Source organism: Vigna angularis, chromosome 7 (genome assembly GCF_016808095.1).
Source record: "Vigna angularis cultivar LongXiaoDou No.4 chromosome 7, ASM1680809v1, whole genome shotgun sequence".
Classification (NCBI taxonomy): Eukaryota; Viridiplantae; Streptophyta; class Magnoliopsida; order Fabales; family Fabaceae; genus Vigna; species Vigna angularis.
In genome coordinates this window covers 30,168,016-30,180,702 of record NC_068976.1, presented here as the reverse complement: position 1 = coordinate 30,180,702, position 12,687 = coordinate 30,168,016, and positions in this window count along the sequence as shown.

Genomic DNA, 12,687 nt, shown 5'->3' with positions numbered 1-12,687 from the left:
CACAGTCGTGTCGCCGTCGCTGTCTGACCACCGTTGCTGCCGCCGTCACCGGTTGGGGTCGTTGATAGGGCAGAAAAGTGTGCCCAACACAGACGAGCCGGAAGTCGCTCTGTGAGAGGAGCCGTCACGCGCTGCCACGCGCCTCCACCGTCGCCGGCGCGTGCAGCTCACACGCCCACCTCCGGCGAGACCCACTATCTGCTGTCGCCACAGACAGGGTCGCCGGAACCTCCTAAGTCTGTTCTTGGGGTCGCTGACGACTCATTTGGCCTATATTTGAGTAGATCTGAGATTGAAGTTTTGCTCCTTTTCTCGGTGTGACCCACACACCGTCGTCGTCTCGAAAAACATCACTAGAGACTCTTGGTTGCGTTCTATGGGATGTATGAAGTAAAATTTATTCCTTTGGGGGTACCTAATGACCTACCAAATATAGGAGGTACCTGTCGGTTGGATGGTCATAATTTCTTACAATTGAGCCAATTTATTCGAAGGGTTCTCAAGAGTCGTTCAAAACTTGATCACATAGATGGAGGAGGACTAGGAACAGACGACACTCATTTTTCAATTTGGGACAATGAAAATTCATTAATTATGACTTGGATGTGGCAATCCATGACTCTTGAGATAAGTAGAAATTATATGTTTCATTCTTCTGCAAAGGAAATGTGGATGATTTACAGAGGACTTTTTCATTAAAAAAGGATCTTGCTGTTTACTGTGACATTGAAAACAAGATATTTAATACAAAATAGGGCTCTCTTTCTGTATCAGAATATCACAGAATCCTGAATTGTCTTTGGATGAAATTCGATCAGAACCAAACAATAAAGATGTGTAAAACAGATGCTGCTGCACTTGCTGATTTCATTGAAAAGGGAAGAATTTTTAAATTTCTCCATGTCTTGAATCAGGAGTACGACCTAATCCGGGTACAGATTTTTGGAAGAGAAAAATTACCATCTCTTTCAGAAGTTTTTTTTATAGTAAGAGAAGAAGAAACTCGGAGAACTGTCATGCTGAATGGGGGGATCTCTAACACAGGTTCTACCATGACAACTGGAAAGAGAGTCCATAAGGGAGCAAATGCTGGGGGAAAGTCGTTTGAAAAAAGTACTCGTGGGGACTATTGTCCATATTGTAAAAGACCTGGACATACCAAGAAAACATGCTTCAAACTCCATGGAAGAAAGAATGTTCACGAGCACATGAGAAACAACAAAGGGTCCACTCAAAGATGGGTAAATCATACTACCTCAGAACAGGAAGCCACCAATCAATCTAGTCCTTCACAGTCTAATCCTCCTCCTCCACCAAATCTTGATATTAAAGCTTATAAGGAGAAACTCGAGCGTTTGAAAGCAATGGTTGAATCAATGAGTAAGCCCTTTGGATCATGTACTCTCTCCATAAAAGGTAAGATTTGTCTCAATACTATTGGTCGTGTGTCTCAAGGTATTTGGATCCTTGATTTGGGTGCAACTGATCATATGACACCTTTTAGTGGTCTTTCGACTCATATGGTAAAAGCAATAAAGAACAACTTATTACAGTTGCGAATGGTTAGGGTATACCTATATGCTGCTTTGAGAATATAATTTTGGACTCATCTATTGTATTGAAGGATGTTTTACATGTTCCTCAATTAGCTAATAGTCTTATCTCTGTGCAAAAACTCATAAAAGATTTAAATTGTTCAGTAACATTGTTTCCAACTTATTGTGTTTTTCAAGACCTTGCCACGGGGAAGACGATTTTAAATGCTAGAGAGCAACACAAAAATCATGAGTCAACAAGCTACATCTGAGACGTGGGGAAATTCCCAAATCTGGCTACATCATCAAAGGCTTGGGCATCCTTCATTTAGTCTTATCAAGTTCTTGTTTCCCATTTGTTTACCAAGGAGTCTGTTGAGTCTTTTAATTGTGATATTTGTCAATTGTCAAAATACCATCATGTATCTTATCTTATTAGTAATAAAAAGAGTATTTCTCTATTTGATTTAATTCACTCTGATGTTTGGGGTCCTGTCATAGATTCTATTTTCGGAGCAAAATGATTCGTTACTTTTATTGATGATTGTACCTGTGTCACGTGGACATACCTTATGAAAAATAAATCTAAAGTTTTTCAAATTTTTGTTAATTTTTTTCGTCTTGTCCAAAATCAATTTGGAAAAAATATCAAAAGAATTAGGTCTGATAATGGAACTAAATATGTGAATCATGAATTTCTCAATTTTTTGTCTCATAATGGTATTGTTCATGAACTAACCTGTGTTAACACCCTTCAACAAAATGAGGTTGCAGAAAGAAAGAATCGTCATCTTCTTGAAGTAACTAGAGCTCTTCTTTTTCAAATGTTTTTTCCAAAAAATTATTGGGGAGAAGCTGTTAACTACAACATATCTCATCTACAAGTTACCCACTCGTATCTTAAATGACATTAGTCCTATAGAGTCTCTATTGTCTTTTGTTCCTTCTTCTTCCCTAATAACAAGTCTACCTAGTCAAGTCTTTGGATGTATTGTTTTTGTTTACTCTCATCATCCTAACCGTAGTAAGTTAGATCCCAGACCTCTTAAATGTGTCTTTATTGGGTATTCTTCTAATAAAAAAGATACAAATGTTATCATCCTTAGAGTCGTCGTGTCTTTATCACCATGGATGTCACCTTTCATGAAACACAATCCTTTTATGTTAATCCATCACTTCAGGGGGAGAAAGCACTTGAAGTGGATGAACTCTCCTTCTTGTCATTACCATGTTTGTCTTTGCAGGATGTCCAAGACCTGAGCAATGAAGCTACCATAGTCCATAGTGAGGAAGAAGAGGAAGAAGAAAATTTTTTTGACAAAAAATATGAAAGAAGAAAACAACCCACTTCGACTCTTGAGCAAGAAAAATTGTCTAATTTGGAAGTGAGGATCCCTGAAGATATCAATGAGGAGGAGGTAAGTATTACTGAAGATTTACCCATTGCATTGAGAAAGGAAAGAAGATCATGTGCTAAATATCCTATTTCTCAATATGTTTGCACTAACAATCTCTCTAATAAGCAAAGAAGTTTTATTGCTATCATTGATGCCATAGAAATTCCTACCTCAATCTAGGAGGCCATGAAACTTGAACATTGGAATCAAGCCATGAAAGAAGAGATGAATGCATTAGAAAGAAATTCAACTTAGGAGATTGTTGATAAGCCAAGAGACAAGAAGGAAGTAGTGTGTAGATGGATATTCACAGTGAAACATAAGGCAAATGAGACAATAGAAAGATATAAAGCTAGATTGGTGGCAAAAGGATATACCCAAACATATGGGATTGACTATGAGGAGACATTTGCCCCAGTGGCAAAGATGAATATAGTTCGAGTTATTCTCACTTTGGTTGCCTATTTTGGATGGGACTTACACCAGCTGGATGAGAAGAATGTCTTTCTTCATGGAAATCTAGATGAGGAAGTGTACATGGAGATTCCCCCAGGTTTTGAAGTGAAAAATGAAAGAAACAAGGTATACCTCCTGAAGAAAGCATTGTATGGTCTTAAGCAATCCCCTAGAGCTTGGTTTGGAAGATTTACAAAAGCAATGGTTTCTTTGGGATACAGACAAAGCTAAGAAGATCATACTTTATTCATAAAGCACTTTTCTACAGGTAAATTCACTTTATTGCTTGTCTATGTGGATGATATGATTATTGTAGGAGATGACGAAACAAAAAAAAATGGCATTAAAAGATAAATTGATAAGTCAATTTGAAATGAAAAACCTAGAAAAACTCAAATATTTTCTTGGAATACAGGTCTCCTATTCCAAGAACGAAATTTTCATCTCCCAAAGAAAATATGTACTTGATCTCCTCAAAGAAACAGGAAAGCTGGGATGTAGAACCTCAACAATTCCTATAGAACAGAATCACATAATTGGAAGTGAAGAAAGTGCTCCTGTAGAGAAAGCTCAATATCAGAGATTGGTAGGAAAATTGATTTATCTATCCCACACAAGACTAGATATTGTTTATGCAGTTAGTGTAGTGAGCCAATTTATGCATGATCCAAGAGAGAGACACATGCAAGCAATTGACAAAATTCTCCAATACTTTAAGTCAAGTTCAGGAAAGGGGCTATCATTCAAAAGGGAAGACACATTGACTATGAAGATATATACTGATGCTGACTATGCAAGTTCTATTACTGACAGAAAATCTACTTCTGGGTATTGTGTATTTCATGGAGATAGTCTGGTAACATGGAGAAGCAAAAAACAAGATAGAGTATCCCGTTCTAGTGCAGAAGCTAAATTTCGAGCTCTTGCTCAAGGAATGTATGAAGGACTCTGGATGAAAATCATTTTGGATGATCTTAAAATCAAAGTGGGTGACAATAAGTCTGCCATGAGCATAGCCCATAATCCAGTACAACATGACATAACCAAACACATTGAGATTGACAGATATTTCATCAAAAATAATCTTGACAGAGGCTTTGTGATTACAACTCATGTTCCTACAAAACTTCAAATAGCAAATATTTTTACAAAAGGGCTTCCTCCAGGTAAATTTCAAGATCTTGTAGGCAAGTTGGGAATGATTGATATTCATTTACCAACTTGAGGGGGAGTGTTGTAATTAGAGAAGATATCTTTAGAATCTTTCTAATTAGAGAAATTAGATATATAATTTTCTATTTTATTTTGTTTTCCTAGTTTCCCTATTTCTCTTTTTAAGATAATTAGATTATTACAAATAGAGTATATGAGAATATATTTTTCATTATTGAATATAATAAAATCAGTCCTATTTTCAACTCCAACTTTAGTCTTTAAAATAAGTTATTTAAAACAGTACAACTGATGGATGACCAAGTACATAGAATAATTTAGTCAAAGGACAAGTTCAACAATCAATTGTAGGAAATCAAACATCGGATAATGAGTATCATGTTGTCCCAAATCAAAGTTTGCATCCATTTTCTGATAACCACGTTCCTAGCAGAACTAGATACCATCTATTGATATCTTCTTGTGTCTTTTGGAAACATTCTTGCGTTGAATAACTTATAGTCAAAAAATAAATACAATTTTTCACAAGTAAATTGACTATTAGGCCTTTGGGTCCATGACTCATAATTGTGGTTCATTTAGATGTGTCAATGATTAGTAAAATATGTCTATAAGTATTATTTTAATTATATTTTGACTTTGCTTTTTTGCATAAATCCAAATTTAACCAGAATCTAAATACTAACTTGAACGTAAAAACATCTTCTACAAATACCTGCTATTGTGTAATAAAGAGTTCAATAAGTGAAAAGAAACTTTACATGATATGTTACATAATAATAAGTAATGATAAAATATTTTATTCTATTTAATCACCTTTGTTTTTTTCAATGACTTGGAGCCTAACCCAGGGAACGCTTAGAGTGAAAGTACTGAAAGCCAATGATCTAAATAATATGGAGATGATTGGTAAGTCTGATTCTTATGCAGTGTTGTATATTTGGCCGTTGTTTAAGGTTAAAACAAAGGTTATTGATAACAACTTGAATCCTTATGCAGTGTCATTTATATAACATACAACCTAAAACTCTTTTGTTACAAGGACGTTCTTAAATGACTAATAGATATATAATATATGTTTTTTTCACCCAACAACTATATTTTAGCAACTCAACAACGATGTTTTAGCTTGTCTGGTTGGGGGCGGTAACCTTGGATGCTGTTATTGGTTGGATGCTGCCTTTGTTATTGAAGCTTTGCAAGAATTTGTCTGGCCTTTGATTGTGGTGTATACATTAATGGCTTTTGAAACAAAGGATAATCTGATATATCATGAGCTAATCTTAAAAATCTTGAACATAGTTGCTTACATTGTTTTGAGCTTTCCTGTCTATGATTAATATTAACTAGCTTTCCAGTATGATCATTCATGGTATCACTTTGTGCATGTTCACCTCTTTAATATACATTTCTCTACCTCTTTGAATTTAGATAATTCTTAGCATCTTCTCTTGTATAACCCAAATTCTTTCTACCTCCTACACATTTACTCATCAAATCAAATGATCTCTTTTTGTTGAATCTTTGCATGTTCTGCCATTTCAAGATCATAAGCTTGACAATTTGTTATATTTAGTTAAGAAACTAATAGATGAATTGTCTTTGGTGGATGAAGTGGGTAATGATATGATTATGAATAAAATCAACTACTATATCTTCCATTCTTTTAACTCTTTAATTCTTGCAACACATCCTCTTCTTGTACCAGGTTGATGATTAACTGTCTTAAAGTCTCTTTTATCTACTTTTTACATTTCCTTGTAACAAACATATATGTAAGAAATAATAGACTCATTCTTCTTTGGACCTAACAATTTTTTCATAACAATTTTTTGACAACAATCACATATCATTATTCTATTGATCCGTTTGAATTTATTTTTTAAAAAATATTTAAAATGAATTAATCACAAATCATCACTGGTACATTATCAAAATGTTAGTAAAAAAAAAGTTGTTAAAAAAAATATTTTTATAGTGTTTTCTAACTCCAAAATCTTTACTACCACCATAAATATTTCATGCATCTTCTAGCATATCAAATTCAAAACCAAATCTAAGACTAAAACTTGTATCAATCAATTACTCTTATAAAAACATGAATAAAACTAAAATAATTTATTAAATTGGTCATTAAAGATAGAGGCATGAATATTTTTAATAAAAATCAAATATAGAGATAATAATATATGTTTATACACTGAAGGTATTGAAAAAAAAAAACACGAAAACAAAAGAACCCTATAAAATATAAAGGAAAAGAACAATGTTAAAAAAAATACCTAATAAACTTTGAAGACCAAAAATAACTGAAAAAACACTATTTCATTCTTTAAAGGTTTTTATAACAATACAAAATTGAGGAATTAAACGTTGTCGTTTAATTGTTTAACTAAAAGCAAATTAAGTATAAACAATGAAACGACACCCTTTAAAATTATCCTAGAAACCAACTCATATGTCAAGATAAGAAGCTAAAAATAACATTTATATATTGCCAATAAAATTAAATAACAAAATGCTTTTTATTAAAATCCTAATAAAAGTAGTTTATTAATTAATTCTGTTATTAAATATGTTTGTTTGATAAATTTAGATGTTCTAGACATTTTTAGTTTTAACTATAAATACATATTATTTTAATTGTATACTCTTAGAATTCCGGCTTGACATTTTTCAAAACAATTTTTTAATGTATTGCACATTGATAATTAATTTAACGTGCTTTATATGAATTATAATTTTATCTGTTGTGCATTTTTCTTTTTATGCTCCAGACTTAACTTGTGTATTGATTAATATTTTCAAGCACAACTATTAGAATTTTGCATAACTTTTAGTTTATTTTTCGCGAAAATGATTGTCTTATATTTATGTACTCTGATAATATATTTATGAATAGTACTGTATTAATAATAATAATAAAAAAAATAATATTAATCTATCAGTATATTGTTATTAATGTGTTTCTTTGATTAAGACAACAAACCTTTAGTTTTGTTTTGTTTGTGTGAATTATAGTTTGGTATGGAATCAATTTGTGAGACTTTTAGTGACATGTGTTTGTATTTTCAGGGTAAATACATTTTAATTCTAGCACTTGTAATAAAATATATTTGTTAACCTCTTTTCGTTTGAAGTTCTAAGAGACATTCAAGTGAGAAAAAAAAAACGCTAATACAAGAATTTAAACTTTTAAAATGAACTCAAGTTAGAAATTATATCTTTAGTTAAAAGTGGAAGAAAAAAATTAAAAGCGAAAAAAATATATTGACTCAAATATTCTGGAACAATAGTTGTTAACGGTAACATTCCAAAATATAGTATAAAACCATATCAAAGAGTGGTCACATATATGATATGATAGAATAGTTAACTATGATATAAAGTCTAACTTACAGTTATCTAAAACAACTATAAATTAAAATTTTATATACAAACTCGATAAAACAAAACTATATACAAAACTAGTCTAAACTAACTAAACAACAAGATCTTCCCATCAAGCGCCTACTCCACAAAGATTTCGTCTCTCTCTACTCACACCCACAGGATGTTTATAGCCAAACAAGGAACATAGCCACATACGAAGACAAACACAAATAGAAGGGTAAGCTAGATATAAAAAGATTCATACATTAGTATAACATACAACCACACTCATTTCATGCATATGAAATAACTAACTTCAGACATCCTAAACATGTTATGACTTAGACTTGATTGTCCGGACTTATAATGATTGTCGAGCTATGGCGGGTTGTGCACTTGTGGTGGCATCTACTGCTTTGCAAAGCCATTGTCAATGGGTTTCACCCTACCACACTTACAAGGTTAATCTGTTCCGAGCCTTGAGGCATATTGGAAGCCCCCAAGACTAAGACCTCCTACTACTCCTCACCACATGTGTCAATCCTCTCTACATGAGAATGAAAGACCATTGGAGTTCAGGATAACCCTCAAGAATGAGCTTCCTGCAATCATTCTAAACATACTTGAATCTCACCGAGAGATTTCACTTTGAAACTTACTTTCACCACTTTGAAACCACATACCTTTACTTTGATACTCATATAAACTCATACACAATCATACATCATTCACAATTAAATCAATACATATCTCAAACCCATCAAGAACAAAGAAGAAAAAAAAGGCATCACAACCATTACCAGTCGCTCAGTGAACCCCCTCCCTGAGCGACCCCAAAGTTCTCTCGCTCAACGACTTGCTCACTATGCGAAACCTCCAGACTCCAAGTCACTCAATCAGTGACCCAGTTCGCTGATCGAATAAAACTCCCAGTGGTACCAAACCCCAACCTCTCGCTCAGCGACTCGACTTGCTAGGCGAATCCTCTAAACAATGGTCCAGACCCTGCAAGCACTCACTCAACGAGCTGGGTTGTTGAGCGAATAAAACTCACAGTGCTCCCAGACCTCACCCTCTCGCTCAAGGACCCTGCTCGTTGTGCGAATACCAGGACAATGTGCTAGACTCTACGATCACTCGTTGAGCGACCTCACTCGCTCAGCGAGTCTGCATAATTTTGTAGCACAAAACTGCAGAATTATGATCCTACACTAAAACTTACCAATTTGAAATACTTTCCCCAACTTCTAATCCTCCTAGATTTTATTGTGGACTTAATTAGACTTGGACAAGTGTTTTTAAACCTTACTAACATCATTCTAAAGTGTTTCCTAACCACATCCCACTTCAAAATCAAAAAAACCTCAACTTATGAACCCAATTTGAATTCTACCACTTTTGGCACAATTTTAAGCAACTTAAGGACTCAAGAAAGTCCCATTTGACTTACCAAAGCTATCCCCACAGACCAATTGAACATCTAGCCCTAATTCACATTTTTCACTACTCCACTTCCTCAAAACTAACCTTAAACCATGACAATGTGACTCTATTCATAACCAACTAACATTATCACAAATTTCTAACATTTCATACAACCAATAACAAATCAAATATTATCTCATATAGTTCATAATCATAGGTCATCAAGGTACACTCAAACAATCAAATTGCACATGATACATCTCCTCTAAAAACCTAAATTTAGTTCAGTCAACACAATGCACATAGACTCATCACACATACATATTAAAACACTAATTAAAGCAATAATCTAGCTTCCCTTACCTCAACTCAACAACTCAGAATCTCTAAACGCTCCGCTGATTGCTTGTGGTACAAGGAACTTCTAGAAAACCTACAAATCACCGATTGGTGATTGAAGACCAACCTTAGAATCACAAACACACTAAGAATCAAGGAAGAGGAACTCTTGATTCATGCAAAACAGAACTGTTTTACACAATCAAAAACCCTAACTACTAAGAAAAAGGGTTTACCGCTTACTTGCTCAACTCAACCAATTGATTAGTCAGATTGGTAGCCCTTGACGCAAGGATCGCCTATACAGTTCCTGATCGTTGAACAGATGACCAAAGAGTGAGAAAAGTTAGAGAGTAGTGACAGGAAATTAAGATGATAGTGTTTTAGAGAGATGTAATGTATTTTAAATAATGAGACGAGCTTTAAAAATTTCTTTTTAAATTATAAGATTATTTTATAATAAAATATTCAGTCTTATTATTTTAATACACTTATCTACTCTAATACTATATATTCTAGGTTCTTACATATGTACTTTATAATGATAATTTGATTAAAAATTACTGTTTTAAAATACATACAACAACAACTTATCACATATTTTGTATAAATTGCAAAATATTGAAACGATGAGAGTTCCATTAATAATAATATGTTCATTATTTTTAAACTATTTTGTACAAAGTAGAGAAATGAGTTAAACTGAATTAGAGTGTAGGAAAGTTTATTATCTTAGTTGCTAAAAGGCGACAAAAACTCACTGCAAATACAGCTAGAATCCACAACTTGGCCATATCATGAAATTTCTTAAGAAAAAAATAATTGAAGGGTTAACATTGCAAATGTAGACACCTATATATTATTTTCGGAAAATTTGTTGCAGTAATAGGCTTGCTAAAATACTAACTACAATCCTAGAAAAAAAAGCCCTCACTTTGTTTTTCAGATTTATTAGCTTTCATCTCCTTATTTACATATTTAGGGTTTATGTTAAATTTAGAATATTAAATTATTTGAACAATTCAGAATTTGAAAATCTTATTTTGTTGAAAAGGACCTCGAGATTTGATAGAGGGAGAAAACTTCGGATTTTCTTATTTTTTTTATCAAATTGAATGCTCTGATTTTTATATATACAAATATCATTCTTATTAGTACACGAAACATAAGATGTTTTTTTATATAATAAACGGATATCCATATAATATAATCGTTAAGAAATATATTTTATATAATTTTTATAGAGTGCATAACGTAGATGTATAGTTTAGTTTAGAGATTAAATATAATTTTTAAAATAGTTTTAAGAAAATAATAATAAAAAAGCCCACTGTTCTAAATTTATCACAGATCTGTTGGAAGCAAGCAACTTTCCGATTACGAAAAAACATGTATTTTTTTTTAATGAAATTATTGTTGGCCTTTCAGAATTATAAATTGAACAATAGAGAAAATATATTTCATAATATGATTTTTCATTACACATTCATTTGCCTATTCTCACGGGTGAAAGCTTCATCATAGTCAGGCATATATGTACCTTAATTTTCCACCAAACGATTAAGATGTTGAAGTTTATTACTTACTGAAAACTAGTAAATTAAAATAACTAACTGTACATATTCACTTAAAAAATTTATGTGAGGCTAAAGTGATTTTCAGTTTCAAATATATAAGTATTATAAAGTATAAATATAAATAATAAATAAAAGAAATAAAATCGGACTGAATAAATTAAATCTATGAGATCAAGTGCATGATAGATATTATTCTTTATATACTAAATAATCTCACATTATTTAGGAGTTTGAGGTTAAACATAACTTAAATATTACATCTTCTAACCCATCTCCTTTACGTCGAGGCGTAGACATCTCGTGTGTAATAGTAGAGAAATTGAGTGGTCCAATAATGACCCGACAACTGGTGGAATAGAAATGCCCAAGAAACAAATATCGCTAGGATATGCTCCAACTATGACTCTGATACCATATTGAAAAGTGATTTTTAAGTCTAACTCAACCCTACAAAACCGGCTTGTAAGGTGAGGTTTGCATCTCACTTATATATTATAAATTGGCTTTATCTCTAGTCGAGATAGGATTTCTAACACTTCTTTTCAATTTTTGAGACATAACGGAATTTTATATTTCAAAATAGATAACATCTCGAATATATAATTATTAACCTTAACAATGTCACTCCATAACTTTGGATACAAAACTTATATTTTGGTGTATTTTGAAAATCTAGAGATAGATGCATGGTGCAGTGATGAATGATTAATTTTGTGATAAAGTTTTTGACTTTGTGGAAGAGGATCAAGTGACTTGTGAATTTGATGGAGAATTAATTTGGCTTTTGAAAAGTAGGCAACTAATTGGTTATGCAAACACGAGGTAACCAATTATCATCTTTGTTGGCGTGGAATCTTTCTAGGGTTACTTCCCTCATTACCATTACTAGTACTTTTATTCCAAATAAGATTTCATATAAAATGTTCCATTGATTTTATTCTAGACAATGCATCACGGGATGAGGAATCCAACCTCCACTACTCTCCATAAATATTATTTATATAATAATTTCTCTATTTTATTCTTCATAATACATTTATCAAACCAAATTTTCTATACATGTCTATAATCTCTATTAAAACAGTAAAATAATTATGTGATTTAAGAACTTATGCTTACTAATACAAACTGCAAAATTAGGTTTACATGATTATAATCTCACAATTTATTATATATAGATCAAATGTCATTATTCCATTTTTTGTTTTTTTTTTTAAAATAAGGGATGATAATAGAGTGGTTGCAGTTTGACTATTTTGGTTTTAATTTCAAAGTAAAAATTTATTTTCATTCTTAATTTTACGTCCAAGGGATATGAACTTTTTTCTCATGTCCATCATCATCCAATATCAGTATACTACCTATCTCATTATTATTCCAAGTATTAATTAAATAACTTTTTATAAAAAAACA